General features: G+C 44.7%; 1 pseudogene across 1 annotated transcript; it reads left to right on the top strand.

The window, feature by feature from the left end:
- LOC309361241 (E3 ubiquitin-protein ligase TRIM11-like) lies at positions 1–24,357 on the top strand (annotated as a pseudogene). The gene is made up of 9 exons (XR_014173447.1): positions 1–514; positions 1,990–2,085; positions 2,980–3,405; positions 9,569–10,103; positions 11,579–11,674; positions 12,569–12,799; positions 18,965–18,987; positions 19,754–19,872; positions 23,622–24,357. The product of XR_014173447.1 is annotated as an E3 ubiquitin-protein ligase TRIM11-like (transcript).
- Positions 24,358–24,547: the final 190 nt, after the last annotated feature.

Below are 24,547 nucleotides of genomic sequence, written 5' to 3'. Positions count from 1 at the left end.
TTTCTGAGTCATTTCCAGGAAGGGAAACTCCCAGCAGCTGAAAACTGAGAAAGTGAAACTTAACTCGGAGCTTCGGTGCGAGGGAGCCATGGCTGCTTTTGAGGGTCACATCCAGCGTCTCCATGATGAAGCCACTTGCTCCATCTGCCTGGATTACTTCAAGGATCCAGTGACCATCCCAGAGTGTGGGCACAACTTCTGCCGATCCTGCCTGATCCTGTTCTGGGGGGAATCTCAGGCAGAGGCTTCCTGCCCTCAGTGCAGAGAAAGAGTCCAGAGAAGGAGCCTCATCCGCAACCGGCAACTGGCAAACTTAGTAGAATTAATTGAGAATCTCAGCCTTCAAGAGGGAAAGGAGGAAGGAGGGAAAGGAGGAGTCTGCGAGAAGCACCAGGAGCCCCTCAAGCTCTTTTGCAAGGAGGATGAAGCCCCCATCTGTGTGGTGTGTGACAGATCCAAGGAGCACAAACACCACGATGTGATTCCTCTGGAGGAGGCTTCCGAGGAATACAAGGTAGGAGATCCCTGGATCTTGAGGGGGAGAAATAGCTTTGGGTTCTTCTTGGGAGGTTTCCTTTTTAATTCTCAGGTCCAAAGTAGGCATGGCATGAATTGGTGGTGGTTTATTATGTAAAAAGCAGCCCAGGGGAAGCCTGAGGTCTGGGATTTGAAGATTTGAACTGGTACCATGGCGGGGAGAGAAAGGGTTAACCTCATCCACATTCCCCAGCAACACTACAAATGTAAATTGCACATACAGTGGTACCTCAGGTTACATACGCTTCAGGTTACAGACTCCGCTAACCCAGAAATAGTTCCTCGGGTTAAGAACTCTGCTTCAGGATGAGAACAGAAATCGCATGGCGGCAGCGGGAGGCCCCATTAGCTAAAGTGGTGCTTCAGGTTAAGAACAGTTTCAGGTTAAGAACGGACCTCCGGAACAAATTAAGTTCTTAGGTTAAGAATGGACGTCTGGAACGAATTAAGTACTGTACTTAACCCGAGGTACCACTGTATACAACTAAGTAGTGTCTCCTTTGGCTAGCAGGATGCTTCCTCATTGCCCTGCAAAGCAGATAGCAGCCAGGGATCAGCTGTGGGGGGATGAGGGACTGGTGGCTAGGAATTACCAGATGGTGCAGGATCCCCCCCCCAAGTATCTGTTGGAAGCAGTTTTGGGAGTGGGGAGTGGAAGCACCTACTGGTGGGGAGTTTCTGGGGGGTGCTGTGGAGCCTGTGCAATGAGGTTTCAGTGGGGGGGGGGGCTGAGGATCTCCTCCCACCCCAAATGGCAAAGGACTCCGTGGTTCAGAGTAGCATCTGCAAAGACTAGAGGGAAAGATGACTTTTCCATGACAACTCAGAACTGGACCAGAACTATTATATATATAAAAAAATTAAAATTCTCATTCAGCTTCAGAAGAAACTTTTAAAAATGCATTTTTATCTCTTAACAAAAATTCACTTGTTCTACTATAATGCCAGCTCTGCAAGCAAGGGGTGACCTAACTGGGATCCTGAGCCCCACAAGGACACCGCAGAAAGAAGGCAGTTGGTCCAGGGAGCTGTGGACCCCAAAAGGTTGAAAATTTCTGGACTTTTATTTTCTCCAGTAAACTACAGTACAGTGGTACCTCAGGATGCGAACGGGATCCGTTCTGGAGCTCTGTTCGCATCCTGAACAGAATGTAAGATGTGATAGCGTGTCTGCGCGTGCACTTATCGCGTATCGCCGCTTCCACGCATGCGCACGTTGTCATTTTGACCGTCTGTGCATGTGCGAGCGGCGAAAGCCTGAAGTAATGTGCTCCATCGCTTCTGGGTCGCCGTGAAGCGCAACCCGAAAGCCCTCAACCTAAAGCGTATTTATCCCGAGGTATGACTGTATTTTGCTATTATAGCAAGGCCACTGGGCACAAGAAGCCAGCATACTATTCACCTCCTCTCTGTGTGTCTCAGTCAAACCTGAGTTTTTCCTTTTCTTTTCAGGGAGAGATCTGTAGCCGCTTGAAGATTCTGAGGAAAGAGAGAGGGGAAATTCTGGCCTGTCAAGCAGCCCTGGACAAGGAAAGCAAAGACCTCCTTGTAAGTGTCTCTATTGTTACTAGGGAGGGAACAAGCACTTGAAGAGTCGAGTCAGGACTGAGGAGGGATGGGGAAATCTGCCCATTTCAGCTTCTCCCCATTTCTCCTTTTTTCATATCAGTTTGTTTATTAATTTATTGTTCTGAAAATGAATCAGATGTTAGGGTAGCTACCTCCTTGTATAAATATTTTGATATGTACTTTACCCTCATAAATCCATTTTTTGTGAACATTACCTGGCTGGGTCAACCATGAAAAATTCAGAGGTATGAATTTCAAAGGGCTGTTCTGTTTTGGTCCCCATATTTTTCCAGCAATTGTAAAGTAGGTAAGTTCACCTCTGAATGCAGCTAAATTGAGTTTATTTCCCATTGTCACTTATTATGTGAAAAGCAGTGAAGGAGAAGCCTGAGGACCTGTGAGCTGAGAGGGTGGAAGCAATTCAATACAAATCCTGATTTACCATAAATATTACTAAAGAGATGTCTTTCTAAATGTGTGCTCTTGTTCATCTTTAGGAAACTGAGGCCACTTTGAACATTTAAAGAAAATGGGGGAGCTATGGGGATAAACTCTGTACTTTGCCCTCCTCTTCCTATGTTTCTGTTGCCTTCCTACACCTAAATGGCCGCAGTCTAAACTGAGGGGTGTTTTACGTCCATGGATGTTCTCTGAACAATTTAGAATTCTGGTTATGCCATGCTCAAAAACATGCAGGCAATATCTATGGCTAGAAAAAAGGCTCCTTTAGGCTGTAGCCCTCTGCAAAATAGAAGTCAACAGAAACAGCAGTTTAAAATCAGAAGTGTCCTCCCTGTGGAATTCTCATAATTCTCTTCCTGATGTTTTGAAGGCTGAGCACCTTCCACACTCAGACCTCCTCTTTTCTTGCAGAAATTAACAGAAATGGAGAGGCTGAAGACTGTGGAGAAATTCAGAGAACTGCGCCAGTTCCTGGAAGAACAGGAAAAACATCTGCTGACTGACATGGAAGAGGTGGAGAAGGAGATTGCAGGGAGAAGGGATGAGCAGCTGGCCAGACTCTCCAGGAAACTCTTCTCTCTTGAAAGGATCATCCAGGAGATGGAGGAGAAGAGTCAGCAGCCAGCGAGTGAACTCCTGCAGGTAAGATGGTGGCAGGAACAGCCCAAGGCTCCAGGAGAAGGCTGCCTCCAATCCTTTATGTGCCCCTCTCATTTATGCAAGGAGTGCAGGGGCTCAGATGATGGCTCCCCAAATCAACACAGACTGTGGAAACTTCACATTGGACTGCAAGCATCTGGCATTGTGTGCCTCCCCATTCTTCCTCCAGACTCTGGGTCCTTGGTTTCCAAATGAGATGCAAAAGCTGCTCTCATCAGAAAAGAGATTTGGGGAGCCATGTCATCAGCTGGTGTTGGTCTACTGTGCTTCGTTAAGTCCAGGGTCAACGCAGCCGTCTACCAGGAGATTTTGGAGCACTTCATGCTTCCTTCCACAGACGAGCTTTATGGGGATGCTGATTTCATTTTCCAGCAGGACTTTGTCACCTGCCCACACTGCCAAAAGTACCAAAACCTGCCCATGGGATTACTGTGCTTGATTGGCCAGCAAACCCGCCTGACCTGAATCCCATAGAGAATCTATGGTGCATTGCCAAGAGAAAGATGAGAGACATGAGACCAAGCAATGCAGAAGAGCTGAAGGCTGCTATTGAAGCTTCCTGGTCTTCCATAACACCTCAGCAGTGCCACAGGCTGATAGCACCCATGCCACGCCGCACTGAGGCAGTAATTGATGCAAAAGAGGACCAAACCAAGTACTGAGTACATATGCATGCTTCTACTTCTCAGAGGTCCAATATTGCTCTATTTGCAGTCCTTGTTTTGCTGATTTCATTTAATATTCTAATTTTCTGAGATTGTTAATTTGGGGTTTTCATCAGCTGTACGCCATGATCATCACAATTATAACAAAGAAAGGCTTGACATATCTCGCTTTGCATGTCATGAGTCTATCTCATATATTAGTTTCACCTTTTAAGTTGAATTACTGAAATAAATGAACTTTTCCACAATATTCTAATTTTCTGAGTTTCACCTGTAAACTATCACATTTTTAAAATGTCTGATAGCCAGGTTCCACTACTTTTCACAGGCTGGGAGTAGTGGCTCCTTCCGATGGTACCCACTATGGAATTAGACTTGAATAAAGTTTGTGTTGTGGATATGCTACTTCCATAGTTTATCATATTCAGCAATACCTCCAGGACAGAAATAAATAACAGAGGTGATAAGGGGCACCCCTGTCGTGTTCCTTTTTCAATTCTAAACTCTTCTGTCACCACATTGTTCACTATTAATTTAGCCTTTTGCTCTGAATAGATTGCTTCTATACCATTTTGAAACGCCCTTCCCACTCCCATCCCTTCCAAATTTCTCTTCATAAATTTCCAAGATATATTGTCAAAGGCCTTCTCTGCATCTATAAATATTAGCACTGCTTTCGTATTCATATTTGTCTGCAATAACTCCAAAACATCAATGATATTCCTGGTGTTGTCAGACAAATGTCTACCAGGGAGAAAGCCTGCTTGATCTTTATGAATTACTTCATTTAAAACTTTCTTAAGTCTACTTGCCAGGATATCAGCAAAAATTTTATAATCCACATTCAGGAGTGAGATAGGACGATAATTCTTAAGTTGAGTCTTTTCAGATTCCAATTTTGGTATCAAGGTGATGAATGCTTCTTTCCACGATTCCGGCGCCCCCTTCCCCTCCATAACTTGATTACATACCTCCATTAATGGCTGGGTCAAATAGTCTTTTAAAACCTTATAGTACTTGGAGGTAAGTCCATCTGGGCCTGGGGATTTGCCTAATTGCATATTCTGAATGGCACTTTCGATTTCCTGTTGTGTTATTCTATAGTTCAGGGTTGTTTGTTTGTCTTGAGATAATTTTTCCAGTCCGTTACTTTTTATGAATTGATTTATCTCTGCCTCTGCCTGTGGGCCTTGGGTAAACAATTTTTTAAAATATCTCTGGAAACACTTTCTAATTTCTTCTGGTTTCTGAATACTTTCCCCATCAACCTCTAGATTGGTGATGAAGTTCAATTTATGTCTCTTTTTCAACTGCCATGCTAATAATTTTCCACATTTATTTGCTGATTCAAACGATCTTTGTCTCATTTGTTTAATTTTCCATTCAACTTCTTGATTTATCAATTTCGCATATTGTGCTTGGTGAAACTTAATTTCTCTTAACACTTCTTTTGACTTTGGATTGAGTCTAAGCTTCTTTTCACCATCTCTTATCTTCTCTAATATCCTATCTTTTTTCCCATTCCAGAGTTTTTTCTTGATAGAATTTTGTTGGATCAGGAACCCCCTCATAACTGCTTTACTCGCGTCCCAGATTGTTTTCTTATCCACCGAAGTATTCAAATTGATTTCAAAATAATCCTTCAACGTTTTTTGGGCCTTCTTCACAATCTCCTGATCTCTAAACAAAGTGTCATTCATTCTCCATCTGAAGGATCCAGCCGGCGTAAGTCTCAAGTCCATTTTCAAGGCGTTATGGTCGGAGCAGGTTTTAGGGCAGATCTCTATTTTTTTAGTCTTAGGTGCCAGTCCTCTAGTTATCCAGATTTGGTCGATTCTTGTCCATGAAAGGTGGGCCTCAGAAAAGAAAGTCCCTTCTTTACCTAGTGGGTTTTTTGTCCTCCAAATATCAATCAAGTCCATATTGTCTGTCAATTCAAAAAAGGTTTTGGGTAGTCTGCCATCTTTAGACAAATTTTGGTTTTGTGACTTATCCATGTGGGTGGAGACAACCCCATTCATGTCTCCCATTAAAATGATGTTAGTATAGTCTATATGATCCAGCATTATCTCATGCAGCTTTTTGTAAAACTCCGATTTCCCCTCGTTTGGTGCATATACTCCTACTACCAAAAAATTTTCTCCTTGTGTTTGTATTTCAATTGCCAAGATTCTACCTTGTTCATCTTTAAATATAAACTTTGGTGCTAGGTTCTCCTTTGCATAGATCACTACTCCTCTTTTCTTGACTTTGTCTGAAGAAACGAATTCTTGGCCTAGTCTTTTATTAATTAAAACTCTCCTATGGAGCCTAGTCACATGTGTTTCTTGTAAACAAATAATGTCCAATTGTTCCTTTCTCAATATATGAAAGATCTTTTTTCTTTTCTCAGGGGAATTTGCACCGTGAATGTTCCAACTAAATAGCTGCAGAGACATCTTGAATCAATTTGTCAGCCAATAGGGGTGTCTTTCTTGTCGTCAATGTCTGGAGGTGGGAACGGTGTTGAGCCAGACGGAGGTGGTGGCCAGGCACCTGCTACTCCTTTCCGAAGGTCCTCCCCGTAATCGTTCAGGAACTTTTCTTGGTCCTCTGCTGATCTGATTCTCACTTTTTTTCCTTTTGATACTGAAGGATAGTCCTTGAGGGAATTCCCACCTATAAGGAATTGTGTTGTTTCTCAATAGACTTGCGAGGTCTTTATATATGGTTCTTAAATCCAACAGTTGTTTCGGTATATCTCTGAAGATTTCTGCTGTCCTTCCCTGGATCACCAATGTATTTTTGAAATGAAGGCCGAGTATGTTGTCTTTTTCTTGCTTGGATCTCAAAATGACCAAGCAATCTCTTGGTTTATCCTTCTTAGACACTCTTCCCAGCCTAAAAGCGGTGACGATTTTAAAGTCCTTGTCTTCTGCAATACCCCAGAACTTTGATATTTCTGCCGTCAAGTAGCCGATCAGATCTTCTTTCTCAAGTTCTGGTATATTCCTAAGCCTAAGATTGCTTTCCCGGTTTTTCAATTCTGCCATGGACAGATAGGCTTGCTGTTCGTTGATCTGTCTGCTCAGTGGTCTTACTTCTCCTCTTACTTCCTCTATTCTCTTTTTATTTTGGTCTGCTTTTAAATTTGCTTCTTCAGCTAGTTTACGATTTTCTGCTGTTGTTGATTGGAGATTTCCGATTGCCTGTGTGTTTTGAGCAACTTGGTCAGTCAGTTTATTAATTGTAGCTGTCACTTGGTCAAACTTAGACGCCTGTTCATCTGCTTTTTTATTTAAAGCAGCCAGCTGGTCCAATATTTCTTTAGATACTGGGTCCAGCCCTCCTGCGGCCATGTCCCTAAAAGCTGGCTGTTTGGGTTCTCCTTCTTGCAGACCTGTAACAATTGGGACAGATGATCTGCGAGGCTGCACAGGCAGAGTTGATTGCAATAGCTCAGTTTGTTTTGCTTTTTTGGCAGCCCTTGTTTTTGCGGCACCGCTCATTCCACAGCTGTCCATGTATCAAGGTCAAATTGTAAATCCCATGGGAAAGACAAACCGAAACATAAACATCCAGGCAGAAGACTTGCAAAAACAATCAGCAGTTCCCAGAGACTAGGTATTCCACAATCCAGTAGGGGGAGCTCCCCAAAAGTTTAGGAGGAAAAAAGTAGAAAGTTTCCACCATTAAGTTCCCAAATTTAAAAGTTAAAGAAAAACAAAACCCAAGGGGTAAAGCCTTCAAAAGTTCACTTTAAACTTGCAGAGAATAAATGTTCTTAACAGTGGTGCATGCAACAGTTCCTTATTTGTAACCTCAAAAGTAGCCCCAATGTAGCATTAAAACTTTATACACAGTTACTGCAATCTGGTGGTTCTTTTGTATCCAGACAGTCCGAGAGCTGGGTTTTGCAACTTTGTAATCCACAATAACAAGGGGAACGAGGTCGCAGTCTATATCCACTTATAAAGAAAAGTTTGTTGGCTTTTATATACTTCAATCCGAATTTGCAAGGTATACTCCAACTTCTTTTAAAGCCCCTCTCAGCGCTTCAGCTTTATAGCTCTTTGCTTGGTATTTTAAACAGAGCCGGAAGACGGACTTCCTTTTAACGTCTCCCGCTTTCAGCCGAATTTCAGAAATTTAGATTCACAAATCTCAAAAATCTTACTCACGAGTATGTTGTTTCAAATCGAATGTTCAAGGAAGAAAGGTCAGCGCTCATCAGCAGCAGCAGCGCGGCTTCACTTCCGCGGAAAGAGCGATGAACTCACAGCACCGCTACCCCCTCCACGTTCCGGAGCCCCTTACGGGGTCCCTTCTTCGTTTCCGAGGTCGCTCTTGGTGCCCGCCGAGTCCCACGACCACAGGCTCACTCTACCTGTGGGTTTTCTTAGCGGGTCTCCGCTTTGCCGTAGCGGACGACCCTTTTCCGCGGAGCCCCTCTTCACTATACGAAGAGGACCGCCATTGCTGTTTCGCGCCGCCTCCGGAAGTCCGATTTAAAACTGTTTTCAACTGTGTGTAAATTGCCTTGAAACAGTAGTTTACTGATGGTTTAGTGATGGTAATAATAATGATGGTTCTCTTGGCAGATTCCTGTAGCCCAGATACTTCCAGTGGCTCCCAAATTTGGGTGGGGGCCATTGCCTCTTTTGGTTCTATAAACACAAACCCTGCACCCCCCACCCCTACCCTATAAAAAGCCCATAAAAAGGTTGGCAAGACTAAAAGCATCTATTTCAATCCAAAGTTTTTTGCCAGCATGCTAAAAACGGATAAAGTTAGAATCAGCAGCTAGACTTTTAGGACTTCACGGAATCAGGTCCCCCTTGTGGGAATACGCCTGGGGGCACACGCACCCCCCCGGGATTAGACAAACCTCTCCGGGCGTCTTCCTGATGCAGCGCCGCCCCGGGAGGTTTTCAAATATTCATGACGCGCAGTAGTGACACCGATCAAAATAATATGCGCACTCTATCAGCAGAGTATAGCAGAAACGATTGTGGAGCATGAGTGTAGCATTCTAAGTATTTATTAAGCAATATATACAGGACAAAGCAACCATGGCGTCCTCTCAGTTCTTCTCCAAGAGAGAGGTGGTGGTGGTGGGGAACCGTACAAAAGTACAGTACAGTGGTACCTCGGGTTAAGAACTTAATTTGTTCTGGAGGTCCGTTCTTAACCTGAAACTGTTCTTAACCTGAAGCACCACTTTAGCTAATGGGGCCTCCTGCTGCTCCACGCTACCGCCACACAATTTCTGTTCTCATCCTGAAGCAAAGTTCTTAACCCGAGGTACTATTTCTGGGTTAGCGGAGTGTGTATCCTGAAGCGTCTGTTACCTGAGGTACTACTGTACAGCGGAAGAGATAAGACTGACTTCCATTCTCACACTTTCCAAGCCTAGAAAGTAAACACAGACATGTGATATAGCAATCACACATCCAGCAATGGAGGAGCGAAATGCTGACACCCCTTGCTAAATCAAAACTCCCGTCCATTTAGGGCAGCAGCAGATTTTCTCCAATTCAAAAATGACAAGGAAGCCTATGAATGAAAATGTTACAGTATGAATACCACAACTTACTAGGTACCTGTGTGTTTGTGCTTGTGTGTCAAAGGCATGGGAAGCAATCAAGGAGCAGTCACTGCTACTTGAAAAAACATTCAGGAACTGATCTTTAAAAAAAGATCACGTGGTGACTGAGTTTCTGAGTCATTTCCAGGAAGGGAAACTCCCAGCAGCTGAAAACTGAGAAAGTGAAACTTAACTCGGAGCTTCGGTGCGAGGGAGCCATGGCTGCTTTTGAGGGTCACATCCAGCGTCTCCATGATGAAGCCACTTGCTCCATCTGCCTGGATTACTTCAAGGATCCAGTGACCATCCCAGAGTGTGGGCACAACTTCTGCCGATCCTGCCTGATCCTGTTCTGGGGGGAATCTCAGGCAGAGGCTTCCTGCCCTCAGTGCAGAGAAAGAGTCCAGAGAAGGAGCCTCATCCGCAACCGGCAACTGGCAAACTTAGTAGAATTAATTGAGAATCTCAGCCTTCAAGAGGGAAAGGAGGAAGGAGGGAAAGGAGGAGTCTGCGAGAAGCACCAGGAGCCCCTCAAGCTCTTTTGCAAGGAGGATGAAGCCCCCATCTGTGTGGTGTGTGACAGATCCAAGGAGCACAAACACCACGATGTGATTCCTCTGGAGGAGGCTTCCGAGGAATACAAGGTAGGAGATCCCTGGATCTTGAGGGGGAGAAATAGCTTTGGGTTCTTCTTGGGAGGTTTCCTTTTTAATTCTCAGGTCCAAAGTAGGCATGGCATGAATTGGTGGTGGTTTATTATGTAAAAAGCAGCCCAGGGGAAGCCTGAGGTCTGGGATTTGAAGATTTGAACTGGTACCATGGCGGGGAGAGAAAGGGTTAACCTCATCCACATTCCCCAGCAACACTACAAATGTAAATTGCACATACAGTGGTACCTCAGGTTACATACGCTTCAGGTTACAGACTCCGCTAACCCAGAAATAGTTCCTCGGGTTAAGAACTCTGCTTCAGGATGAGAACAGAAATCGCATGGCGGCAGCGGGAGGCCCCATTAGCTAAAGTGGTGCTTCAGGTTAAGAACAGTTTCAGGTTAAGAACGGACCTCCGGAACAAATTAAGTTCTTAGGTTAAGAATGGACGTCTGGAACGAATTAAGTACTGTACTTAACCCGAGGTACCACTGTATACAACTAAGTAGTGTCTCCTTTGGCTAGCAGGATGCTTCCTCATTGCCCTGCAAAGCAGATAGCAGCCAGGGATCAGCTGTGGGGGGATGAGGGACTGGTGGCTAGGAATTACCAGATGGTGCAGGATCCCCCCCCCAAGTATCTGTTGGAAGCAGTTTTGGGAGTGGGGAGTGGAAGCACCTACTGGTGGGGAGTTTCTGGGGGGTGCTGTGGAGCCTGTGCAATGAGGTTTCAGTGGGGGGGGGGGCTGAGGATCTCCTCCCACCCCAAATGGCAAAGGACTCCGTGGTTCAGAGTAGCATCTGCAAAGACTAGAGGGAAAGATGACTTTTCCATGACAACTCAGAACTGGACCAGAACTATTATATATATAAAAAAATTAAAATTCTCATTCAGCTTCAGAAGAAACTTTTAAAAATGCATTTTTATCTCTTAACAAAAATTCACTTGTTCTACTATAATGCCAGCTCTGCAAGCAAGGGGTGACCTAACTGGGATCCTGAGCCCCACAAGGACACCGCAGAAAGAAGGCAGTTGGTCCAGGGAGCTGTGGACCCCAAAAGGTTGAAAATTTCTGGACTTTTATTTTCTCCAGTAAACTACAGTACAGTGGTACCTCAGGATGCGAACGGGATCCGTTCTGGAGCTCTGTTCGCATCCTGAACAGAATGTAAGATGTGATAGCGTGTCTGCGCGTGCACTTATCGCGTATCGCCGCTTCCACGCATGCGCACGTTGTCATTTTGACCGTCTGTGCATGTGCGAGCGGCGAAAGCCTGAAGTAATGTGCTCCATCGCTTCTGGGTCGCCGTGAAGCGCAACCCGAAAGCCCTCAACCTAAAGCGTATTTATCCCGAGGTATGACTGTATTTTGCTATTATAGCAAGGCCACTGGGCACAAGAAGCCAGCATACTATTCACCTCCTCTCTGTGTGTCTCAGTCAAACCTGAGTTTTTCCTTTTCTTTTCAGGGAGAGATCTGTAGCCGCTTGAAGATTCTGAGGAAAGAGAGAGGGGAAATTCTGGCCTGTCAAGCAGCCCTGGACAAGGAAAGCAAAGACCTCCTTGTAAGTGTCTCTATTGTTACTAGGGAGGGAACAAGCACTTGAAGAGTCGAGTCAGGACTGAGGAGGGATGGGGAAATCTGCCCATTTCAGCTTCTCCCCATTTCTCCTTTTTTCATATCAGTTTGTTTATTAATTTATTGTTCTGAAAATGAATCAGATGTTAGGGTAGCTACCTCCTTGTATAAATATTTTGATATGTACTTTACCCTCATAAATCCATTTTTTGTGAACATTACCTGGCTGGGTCAACCATGAAAAATTCAGAGGTATGAATTTCAAAGGGCTGTTCTGTTTTGGTCCCCATATTTTTCCAGCAATTGTAAAGTAGGTAAGTTCACCTCTGAATGCAGCTAAATTGAGTTTATTTCCCATTGTCACTTATTATGTGAAAAGCAGTGAAGGAGAAGCCTGAGGACCTGTGAGCTGAGAGGGTGGAAGCAATTCAATACAAATCCTGATTTACCATAAATATTACTAAAGAGATGTCTTTCTAAATGTGTGCTCTTGTTCATCTTTAGGAAACTGAGGCCACTTTGAACATTTAAAGAAAATGGGGGAGCTATGGGGATAAACTCTGTACTTTGCCCTCCTCTTCCTATGTTTCTGTTGCCTTCCTACACCTAAATGGCCGCAGTCTAAACTGAGGGGTGTTTTACGTCCATGGATGTTCTCTGAACAATTTAGAATTCTGGTTATGCCATGCTCAAAAACATGCAGGCAATATCTATGGCTAGAAAAAAGGCTCCTTTAGGCTGTAGCCCTCTGCAAAATAGAAGTCAACAGAAACAGCAGTTTAAAATCAGAAGTGTCCTCCCTGTGGAATTCTCATAATTCTCTTCCTGATGTTTTGAAGGCTGAGCACCTTCCACACTCAGACCTCCTCTTTTCTTGCAGAAATTAACAGAAATGGAGAGGCTGAAGACTGTGGAGAAATTCAGAGAACTGCGCCAGTTCCTGGAAGAACAGGAAAAACATCTGCTGACTGACATGGAAGAGGTGGAGAAGGAGATTGCAGGGAGAAGGGATGAGCAGCTGGCCAGACTCTCCAGGAAACTCTCCTCTCTTGAGATGATCATCCAGGAGATGGAGGAGAAGAGTCAGCAGCCAGCGAGTGAACTCCTGCAGGTAAGATGGTGGCAGGAACAGCCCAAGGCTCCAGGAGAAGGCTGCCTCCAATCCTTTATGTGCCCCTCTCATTTATGCAAGGAGTGCAGGGGCTCAGATGATGGCTCCCCAAATCAACACAGACTGTGGAAACTTCACATTGGACTGCAAGCATCTGGCATTGTGTGCCTCCCCATTCTTCCTCCAGACTCTGGGTCCTTGGTTTCCAAATGAGATGCAAAAGCTGCTCTCATCAGAAAAGAGATTTGGGGAGCCATGTCATCAGCTGGTGTTGGTCTACTGTGCTTCGTTAAGTCCAGGGTCAACGCAGCCGTCTACCAGGAGATTTTGGAGCACTTCATGCTTCCTTCCACAGACGAGCTTTATGGGGATGCTGATTTCATTTTCCAGCAGGACTTTGTCACCTGCCCACACTGCCAAAAGTACCAAAACCTGCCCATGGGATTACTGTGCTTGATTGGCCAGCAAACCCGCCTGACCTGAATCCCATAGAGAATCTATGGTGCATTGCCAAGAGAAAGATGAGAGACATGAGACCAAGCAATGCAGAAGAGCTGAAGGCTGCTATTGAAGCTTCCTGGTCTTCCATAACACCTCAGCAGTGCCACAGGCTGATAGCACCCATGCCACGCCGCACTGAGGCAGTAATTGATGCAAAAGAGGACCAAACCAAGTACTGAGTACATATGCATGCTTCTACTTCTCAGAGGTCCAATATTGCTCTATTTGCAGTCCTTGTTTTGCTGATTTCATTTAATATTCTAATTTTCTGAGATTGTTAATTTGGGGTTTTCATCAGCTGTACGCCATGATCATCACAATTATAACAAAGAAAGGCTTGACATATCTCGCTTTGCATGTCATGAGTCTATCTCATATATTAGTTTCACCTTTTAAGTTGAATTACTGAAATAAATGAACTTTTCCACAATATTCTAATTTTCTGAGTTTCACCTGTAAACTATCACATTTTTAAAATGTCTGATAGCCAGGTTCCACTACTTTTCACAGGCTGGGAGTAGTGGCTCCTTCCGATGGTACCCACTATGGAATTAGACTTGAATAAAGTTTGTGTTGTGGATATGCTACTTCCATAGTTTATTTGACATGGTTCAGACTGATCAATGCATTGTTTTCAGTGACAGTCTGTAGCAGCTGAAGCTGTGAAATGTGCTTGTTGTTGTTTAGTGGTTCAGTCGTATCCGATTCTTCGTGACCCCGTGGACCAGAGCACGCCAGGCACTCCTGTCTTCCACTGCCTCCCGCACTTTGGTCAGACTCATGTTTGTAGCTTTGAGAACACTGTCCAACCATCTCGTCCTCTGTCGTCCCCTTCTCCTTGTGCCCTCCATCTTTCCCAACATCAGGGTCTTTTCCAAGGAGTCTTCTCTTCTCATGAGGTGGCCAAAGTATTGGCGCCTCAGCTTCAGGATCTGACCTTCCAGTGATCACTCAGGGCTGATTTCCTTAAGAATGGATGCGTATGATCTTCTTGCAGTCCATGGGACTCTCAAGAGTCTCCTCCAGCACCATAATTCAAAGGCATCAATTCTTCAGCGATCAGCCTTCTTTATGGTCCAGCTCTCACTTCCATACATCACTACTGGGAAAACCATAGCTTTAACTATACGGGCCTTTGTTGGCAAGGTGATGTCCCTGCTTTTTAAGATGCTGTCTAGGTTTGCCATCGCCTTTCTCCCAAGAAGCAGGCGTATTTTAATTTCGTGGCTGCTGTCACCATCTGCAGTGATCATGGAGCCCAAGAAAGTAAAATCTCTCACTGCCTCCATTTCTTCCCCTTCTCTTTGCCAGGAGGTGATGGGACCAGTGGCCATGATCTTCGTTTTTTTGATGTTGAGCTTCAGACCATATTTTGCACTCTCCTCTTTCACCCTCATTAAAAGGTTCTTTAATTCCTCCTCACTTTCTGCCATCAAGGTTGTGGTATCTGCATATCTGAGGTTGTTGATATTTCTTCCGGCAATCTTAATTCTGGTGAAATGTGCTAGGGGCAGGCATTTTTGTTGTTGTGAATTCTATTCCTGTAAACAACCTTATCTGACGAATAGTACGCAAAATCTCTTAACTGGTATTTGAAGCTTACAGTATGTGTTAATGAGATGAAAGCAAACTAACCGTGGCTCCATTGAGGAAATGTTTGATATACATTGACTTTTAGTGGGTTGATTCATTTTCCACATTGATCAAAAGGTTGACAACTCAGGGGAACCTTTCCTTAAAAAGGTCGACAACTCTGGGAAAGGGGGGGCACCGGAGGGATCTTTGCACCCTGGTGCGGATATGCCCTGCTTGTCCCACCCCTTTCCTCCAGAAAAACCTTGCTGTTTACTGCTGAATTAGAACAAACATCAGCCTGCTTTTCTCCGGACTGTTTGCTTTGATGTTGCACCAAGGAGCAGGTTTTTCCTGAGGGAAAGCGGCAGGGCAAAGGCAAAACCACTTGGACTCGTGTTTTCTGGGCACAGGAAAAGCAGAAGTGTGGGTGCGCCCAAAGAAACACGGAATTTTTGGGACTTCCGGGTTGGCGCCATCGGCAAATGGCGGAGCTCCTCTGATCTCCAGAGGAACTAGCTCCGTGAGATCGGGTCCCGCACTGCGGCGAAAGCGGGGACCCTCCAAAAATCACAGGCGGGTGAAGCCTGTGAACTTGGGGTTTGGCGGGCACCATTTGCGACCCCCCTACTCGTGGGGAGACCTCGATTTTTCGGGTCTCCGGAGCGAGATAGGGCGAGCGGTGCGGTGCTGCGAACAGACTGCTTCTTTCACGGAGTGAAGCCGCACAGCCGTTGCCGGAGAGCACTGACTTTTTCCTATGGACAATTTGATTCTAAAAGCAACTACCCGTGAGTAGAACAAATCAGAAGATTTTAAAAGAAAATAGGGTCAAAAAGGATTTTAATTTGAATTGGAGGATATAAAAGAATTAATTTGGCAGCTACGCGGGAAGGCTCAAATAGGAAGTCCACCTTCCGCTTTTTGTATATAGATCGAAACAAAGACCCTACAAGCTAAAATCCTGAAAGGTTTTGATAAAGGTTTTAATATTCATCGTTTTAAAATGCAAACCCCCCTTTTGAAGAAGTAGGGGGGAAACTTTGAATTTAACAAGCTCTATGAAATCAAAAAACCACAGCTCTGAGCCTGGGAACGGGCTGCCTTTGAAATTTGGAGACTTATTTTAAAAGATTTTTTTTTTTGTTAGAATGGACTTGACAATCAGTAAAAATACAAAGTCTCTTCCGTCCTCTTCTGTTTTTCAAGATGGAGAAAAGTAACTTAAAATTGATACAAATGGAAACTGTGTCCCTCTAGTGGGAGAACTTTGATACTGTTGCAGGAGTGAGTGCCAGCTGGAAAGATAACACTCTGGGAAACTAGAGACTGACCTTGAAACATTTAAAATGTTGCTTACTGAAGAAATTGTGAACTTATTGTTCAAGATAAATCACTCGCTGGAAGAACTACATAAGAAACTCAGTGACAGGATTTTAAAAACTGACAATTGGGAACAGGAAACTCCTGAGCACAGACAAGAAATGAGCACGAAGACTAATTTGTCACAGGAATCTACTTTGGCTGCGGCTGCTGCTACAGAGTCCGAAACATCACAAGTGAGAATGTCAGTCCCACAGAAACAAATTGAGGACTACGAATTGAGGATGCTTAAGACTGAATTTGGTGAAAGTCCGATTTTGAAAATTGGATCCTGGTCTGGCATGAAGATGGAAAGTTGGCAAGATTTTACTACACAAGAACTTGCAGACTGTTGGTGTCGGGAAGAAGTTGGGGGTCTGGGGGCTCTTGGACTTGGAGACATCTTGAAATATGACTTTGGTTTTGGCCATGAAGGTTTAGCTGGACTGTTCAAAAGTGGCGTGAAGATGGAAAGTTGGCAAGATTTTACTACACAAGAATTTGCAGACTGTTGGCGTCTGGAGGAAGTAGGGGATCTGGGGGCTCTTGGACTTGGAGACATTTTGAAATATGACTTTGGTTTTGGCCATGAAGGTTTGGCTGGATTGCTCAAAAGATGCGATTGCAACATCAGGATGGAATTTTCCTGTGATCTGTTATTTGACATCAAGGAACATTAAGAAAACCCGCAGAAGGGGCCTGGAGGGGACTTAAGAGCATCAGACATTAGATTTCCTGATTGAAGGACTACAGGGAATTGACGGATAGGACTGGCAGTGTCTGAAACCAGGGGGGGAGCTGAGGGAAGAAGATTGGAAATTTAAAGTTCTTTTTAAAGTATATATTAAGTTGAAGGTTTATATGAAACTAACAAAAATTTCTTTTGAGGGATAGAAAAACGGAGGATTGACACTTCATGGATTTAGCAGAAATGTTATCAGAAGTTAAGTACTTTTAAGCTTTAGCTTTAAGGTTAAAATAAGGTTAAGAAAACTATGTTATGTATAATTGAGATATAAGAGAAAGAAAGAGGGAAAGGATTTGTTGAAACTAAGGAGGGAGGTGTGAGGAAGTCGAGGAAATAAGTGAAGGAAAGTAAGGTTGTGTTATTGAAATGTTTTTTCTTTTTTCTTTTTTTCTGTATTGTGTTTGTGGTTTGTTTTCTTTTTTGTTGTGTTTTCTGTCTGTATTGTTAAAATGTAATAAAGAGTATTAAAAAAAGAAAAGAAACAGGGAATTGTTTTATTGCCCCTTTGGAGGCATTTTATATTGCAGGTGCTTTTTTATTTCCAGTTGGAAAATAGCATTTGAAATTTGGGGACTTCTGTGGAAGGCCATTTGGGACAGTGCCCTGGTAGTATTATCCTGTAGTCTTGTTTACGTCTGAATTGCACAATGCAAACTGGATTAAAGTGAATAAATTATAATGTAAGACAGTAGATGGTGTTCAGTTTCTGTTAATTGATTCTCATGGGAAACTTGCAGATTCTGGCTTCAAACAATTAACTCAAGGCAGTGTCAATTTACTCTTGGCAGAAAGCCCAGGTCAGCTTGACCTAGAAACTGCTTACTCTGATTGGTTAACGACCAGCATTCAACTCTTAACTAGGGATTGCTAGCTCAGTTTGATGTGAGGTGTGTTAGGAGTAGAAGTGCTGTGTATGGTTTTGAGAGAGAGAGAAAGAGAGGATTTATTTTGCTTTTATTTGAATGCAGAAACTCTGCTGGTTTTATTTTCTCCTTTTTAATAAATCCTGTAAATAGTTATTCTGAGTCTAGCTGACTAGTCATTACTGCCGCAACTAGCTTCTTCGCTGTGCAGGAAAACTCTGCTACGTTTGGGCTAAAGCCAATAGGGCTATGCCTGACACTTCAAAGTTCCATGAGGTTATGGGCATTGTGCTGCCAGCCTGAGTTGCGGTGGTGTCAGCATCAACGGCATTGGTTCCAGTAGTTCCAGAAGTTGTTGTTCCTGGCTGGTTCCTGACCGTGGTGAGCTGGTGACGCAGCGGACAGAAGGACAACAGCTGCAGCGTGTGAGTGCTGGGTGCTGTGGTTCCTGTTCTCTCTCTCGGTGGTCGTGAGTAGCTGGTTCCGGGTTCCAGGGACATCGCTCTCAAGATGGCCTCACAACCAGTTCAGATGGCTTTTGAGCGTCTGAATGACTCCAATTACTTGCTGTGGTCGGAACGCATGCAGGCAGTGCTGCAGAGGGATCGTCTCTGGCAAGTGGTGAGTAAGTTTCCTGCGAAGCCTGATGATGAAGACCTCGATAAAGACCAAAGAGCAAGGGCCACAATTGTCTTGGGGCTGGAAGATTCCCAGTTGCCGTATGTGAGGGGAATCAAGACAGCTAGAGGTGTGTGGCAAGCACTTAAAGAACTCCATGTGCGTGAGACAGCGGTTTCCAAGCTGTAAGACAGTAGATGGGGTGGAATCTTCTATTGAATCCATAAATGTGAAATTCCCTTAAATGCTGGTGGATTTTCATAAGGATTAAAAATAATTGCAAACTGATGTGGAAATGTGGAGAACTTGATATTGGAAAAATTCATAATTTCAGATTGGAAAAATAAAAGCTGTGAAAAACCAAAACTGGATGATTTAGCCATTCCTACCCAAAACCTTGGCGTGTCCCAGGCAGACTGACTTCCGAGGGCCAGGGTCTGAGGGGGTCTTCCTAGTGTGGCCTGTGGTGTGCAGTGAATTCCCTTCTCTTTTCCCCTCTAGGATGTGAGAGGCACCTTGCAGAGGTAAGTGGATCTGGCTCATTTCCATTAGCATCACTCTTTGAAGCTGAGATGCAAGGACCTCAGACATGGCCCTCCAGGGGCTGCGGGGGGAGACTGTAGGACTCACTCCCTGCAGCACCTGACAGGTAAAAGTAGAGCCCCCTCTTCTGAACTTGTAGCCCCCCAATTCTCCCTCCAAGTTTCAAGGTCAGCTGCCTCCTCCCTCCCTCCCCACATCCCTTCACAAAGGGATGGGGGCTCTTTTCTTTCTCTTGCACTTTCTGTTCATGGACTTTGTGGTAATTTCAAACATCTAGAAGAGAAAGTGCCAAAGATGCTTGGGAAGAGCTTAGGATGTACCAACAGATTTCAATGTCCAAGTAGCATCTTGTCCAAGTAGCAGCCGCCCAACTCTTGGCAGCTTTGGACATCACTCACATCCTCTGGAGAAGCTCAGGGAGGGAAGGGTTGCAGGCATTCCACCTCAGGGGTTTGGTTCTTCCGTCCTGGGACCTTCCCAGAAAGTTGTTAGGGGGCAGCATAGTTTGAAGCCATGGGAGCCCTCCGGTGGTGTCGCTTGGGGTTACATTCTGTCCCTTGTGCTGTTGAGCATCCTTACGAAGCCACTGACAGCTGTCCTCAGGGGTTTTGGACTGAGGTCTCATCTGTGGTGGAAATAAACCTGTTGGGACATAAACTTCCACTTTGTTCATGTTATTGAGATCTCCTGCAATAATTAGGGAGAAGGGGCCACAATGGGGCCATTCATTGTTTTTCTTTTCACCAGGTATGAGGAAAGAGAGAGTCCAGAGAAGCCACTGGCTTTCCCTCCAGAGATGAGGAACAGGATCTTGGAATCCTGTGATCTAAATCACATTGTAGAGAATGCAGTGAAACAATTGAAAGGTGATTTCTATTCCTTCAGAACTGAACATGCCAGGCTCTTATTGCATGGAATTGAGTAACCCCAGGATGCCTTCCTTCTTGGTGCTCCAGCCTTCATTTCCTGTCGCCCAGAATGGCCCATGTATATTGTGACGCTGGATCCTGTAAAGAAAGCCTGGACCAGAGTGTAGAGCAAAGTCAGGATTTTTTCCTCCCATGTGCATCTGTTTACAGCTATACAAAACCTCCTTTTCCTTGTGGTTCCCTGTCTGCACAATCTGGGCTTGTCCTTTTGGAGGTTCTCCTGCTCTGAATGGAGTCAAAGGGCATTAAGAAGCCCCCAGTTCCCCCTCTGCCTCCTGCTCAGGCTTCTTTCTCAGCCGTGGAGCCAAGGCCTGAGCCGTCTCCTCCTCAGACGTCCCCCTGCAGCTGCCATATCTAGGGCTTTGGCCTTCAAGATCTCCTGAGAGTTCCCCCATTGAGAGTGGAAGCAAGAGCACATGAGCCCCGAAGAGCACAACTATGCTTGTGAAGAACCTTAAAGATTTGTAGAAGGTTTGTGAGGAAGGAGTTCCCTTTGCCTGAGAGCTCTGCCGGTACTGGGCTGTTGTTTCACAAGTTTTGCTTTAATAATTCCCCCCACCACTTTACTTGGGGAAGATGTGAAGGCTGCCTCCATCTCCCCTCTGCCTCCTTTTACGGGATTCCTCTTGCTCTGCCTCCCCTCCAGTCCTCCAATGTAGTGCCCAATTTAGGGACAAAGTTCAGAGACCAGCAGGATTCATGCTGAATATTTCTATTTTCTTATTTGTAAGCTTGCTTTATGATTGCTGAGTTTTAAAGCTTTAGTTATTTTCATAGATTCTTCCTATGATTTTCTTGTTTTTAATTATTTTTTCTACTATTTAATAATTGTACTTGAATTTAAGGATGCCATGTTATGAAGTCTTACTTTTGTATGGAGATTCATTTCTGGTGAAAGAGTGTTGCCCTTACACTTTATATCTTTCTGCTTCCTCAGATGCTCTGCTATTCAGAAAACAGCTTCAGAAAGGTAAATTTCCAAGAGAGGAACAATTTCACAGGAGGCATGGGGACTGATATTTCATGGGTGTTGAACCGTCTGCTCTGCAGACTTTGGGACCCCCATCAATGGCGTCAATAACAGTCCTCTAGAGGTGTTTGGGTTCTTTGTCCCATGAATGAACTGGGAGGGGTTTGAAGGCTTGGATTAGGGGCAGAGCTTGTCCGTGCAAAGAATCTGCACACCAGCCTGAGTTTCACTCCTGCCTATAGACTAGTATCCTGGTTTCCCCCTCAATTTTATAGATTTTGCTTTATTTCATAAAATTTATATACTGTTTGATTGTGAGGAAAAGCACAGAGCTTTAGCCTTAGATCTAAGGCACCTGGCTAAACTAATCTGCAGCAGAGAATCACAACAGAGCAGCATCTTGAGCTAGCGACATACTGCATAAAACCCTTCTCTTGTGGCTGAACTAAAAGGACGCTGGCTCAGCTACAAGATCTTGGAGAAGGCAAGAGTTAACTTCCCTTCCTTTAAGTAGAGTCCATACATATGTGTCAAATAGTTTAATAAATTATTCTGTGCACGCTGTGGTGTTTGCCCTCCTAGGTGTGTGACATCATACTGGGTCATAAGGAAAGGGTTAACTAAGTGTAAAATGATTAACCAATAGGAACCCAAGGGGAGGAGTTAAAGTTAGAGTTAAGAAGTCAGTCTGGAGTTAGAGAAGGGAGAGGAAGGATAAGTCTGTGGGTTGGGCTAGTTTGATGTGAGAGAGTGAGAGAATCTGTTAAGAGGAGTCAGTTAAACAGTTGGGATAATCAGTTAGAAGGTATTAGAAAGGTATAGGCTGGTAAAGAAACTAAGGTTAAGAAACTGACAAGAAAAATTATCTGAAACCATCAACTTGTTAATGCTTATAAAATAAACTTGTTTATTTGGTTTAATGTTAACAACCGTCTGGACTCTGTGTGTACCCAAAAGAAACGGGTTGGTGGCAGTGGGGAAGCAATCACAGTGGTGGCACAGGGATCAATAGACCGTCAAACGTCCGGGGACCCTGTGTGATTGCCACACACACTTATGTTCACAAACATGTGAATATGAGCCCAAATACTTTCATGTGGCAAGTGAGGGAGCAATATGTATTATTATTGTTATTATTCTTTGGTTGTTGAAAGTTAAGAGCATTGCTACTAGGAATATATCACAGCTTCTATAGCCTACATAGAGTAAAAAGGTAAAGGGACCCCTGACCATTAGGTCCAGTCGCGGACGACTCTGGGCTTGCGGAGCTCATCTCGCTTTATTGGCCGAGGGAGCCGGCGTACAGCTTCCGGGTCATGTGGCCAGCATGACTAAGCCGCTTCTGGCGAACTAGAGCAGCGCACGGAAATGCATATAGTACATAAATACATAGAGTAGGGGTATTTAAAATGAGAGTCATCATAGCGATCCATAGTTAAAAGTAGAAGTGTCCTCTTTCTTGCTCTTCAAAATATGGCAACCGTGGCACTGTGGGTTAAACCACAGAGTCTAGGACTTGCCGATCAGAAGGTCGGTGGTTCGAATCCCTGTGACAGGGTGAGCTCCCATTGCTCGGTCCCTGCTCCTGCCAACCTAGCAGTTCAAAAGCACGTCAAAGTGCAAGTAGATAAATAGGTACCGCTCTGGCGGGAAGGTAAACAGCGTTTCCATGCGCTGCTCTGGTTTGCCAGAAGTGGCTTAGTCATGCTGGCCACATGACCCGGAAGCTGTCTGTGGACAAACGCCGGCTCCCTCGGCCTATAGAGCAAGATGAGCGCCGCAACCCCAGAGCCATCCGCAACTGGACCTAATGGTCAGGGGTCCCTTTACCTTTACACTCGCCTATCATGACTGTCTCAGCCCCTGACTGGTAACCTTTTGAGTTATTCCCCCTTCTCCCAGGGAACTAGTCTTATGGTATATATTAATTCCAAATGAGAAGCTTGGAATAACAGTCCTTTGTAAAATTGCCCTGCCACCTGCCTCTTCTTCCTTGGCGGCAAGGCCTAGACTTCCAAGATGGTTGGGAGGAAGGAGAGACCAAGTGGGTGAGAGAGATGGAGAGCAGGAATAAACAGGCTCCCCACTTAACGCGATTTTCACTTGTGGGCACAAGGGCCCAGAACGTGACCCCCGCAAAAGTGAGGTGAGGCCTATATGTATTTTTATGTTGTATTTTTATGCTGTGAACCACCCTGAGACCTATGGATGAAGGGCAGTATGCAATTATTATTATTATTATTATTATTATTATTATTATTATTATTATTATTTATAACAGGGGGGTCCTCATCTCCCAGCCCAGCCCAGAGTTCCCCAAAGGCCAATTCCCACAGAGATTGTCAGAGGAAATCATCTTCTCTCCTCTCCTGCCTCCAATTCTCCTCTCTTTCCCCTTAGATAACACAGAAGAGATGAGTAAAAGGTTTACTGGGTGGTTTTTCCTCTTAGAAAATGCCTGGGTTGAGAGGAGGGCAGGCACAATACAAACGGATTGAACATAAGTGGAGAAAACTGATTTAAAAACCAACAAGGAATATATTTATTCTGATGAGAGTCAGGTGTCTCAGTCTAGCATGTGATGCAAAGAAATCCCCTTGATCTGAAAGGGAATCTGGGATTTTTGGGTGTTATTTATTTATTTATCAGGATGTCCATTTCTGTGTCTCAGCTGACTCTGCCTAACCTTCTCTCTCCCTCATCTTCTCCCCAACAGCAAATGTCACTCTAGATCCAGACACAGCCCATCCCAGACTCATCCTGTCGGAGGATCGGAAAAGCGTGATATATGGAGACGAAGAGCAAGCCCTACCCGACAATCCTGAGAAATTCAGCCACGAGATTTGTGTGTTGGGATGTGAGGGATTCACAGCAGGCAGACATTTCTGGGAAGTCAAAGTGGAAAGTGGGGAATTGTGGGCTATGGGGGTTGCCAGGATGTCTGTGAGGAGAAAGGGCCTCTACTACTTCAGTCCTGAGGAAGGGATCTGGGCTGTGGGGAAGTGGAAAGGCAAGTATGTGGCCTGCACCTCCCTTGTTGACTCTCCTCTGTCCCTGAGGGAGAAGCCCAGGAGGATCCGGGTGACTCTGGACTATGAAGGGGGACGTGTGTCTTTTTATGACGCTGACTCAGGAGCCGAACTCTACACGTTCTCAGGAGCCTCGTTCTCTGGAGAGACCCTCCTCCCTTTCTTTCGTCTGTGGGGAAATTATAAAACCCACCTCATTATCTCCTGAGGAGACGAAATCTGCCTCTCAGGCCCAGCAGGAGTTTCTCTCCAGACCAGAGTGACGGACATAAAAAACATTTACCCGCCAAGAGCACGTTGGGTAGTTTTTCAAGGGCCCTTAGAGAGGATTCATTCCAGTCAAAACCAGCAGAAATAACCGAACAAAAATGGGTTGTTGTGGCTCTGCGTTTCCTTTCCTTTCCCCTGAATTCCTTCTGCAGCTTACTTCTTAAAGACACACTTCTAACAGTCCCAATAATCATATTTTCCTCACCTTCAATCTTTTTTCCATTTTGAGATGTCTGATTTGGCAGAGCACGAGGCTTTTAATCCCAGGGTTGTGGGTTTGACCCCCATGTTGGGCAAAAAATTCCTGCACTGCAGGGGGTGGGACTAGGTGACTGTCAGGGGC

Source organism: Podarcis melisellensis (genome assembly GCF_964234715.1).
Source record: "Podarcis melisellensis genome assembly, chromosome: 2".
Taxonomy (NCBI): domain Eukaryota; kingdom Metazoa; phylum Chordata; class Lepidosauria; order Squamata; family Lacertidae; genus Podarcis; species Podarcis melisellensis.
The sequence above is the reverse complement of the archived record's forward strand: the minus strand, read 5'-3'. Positions and strand labels throughout refer to the sequence as shown.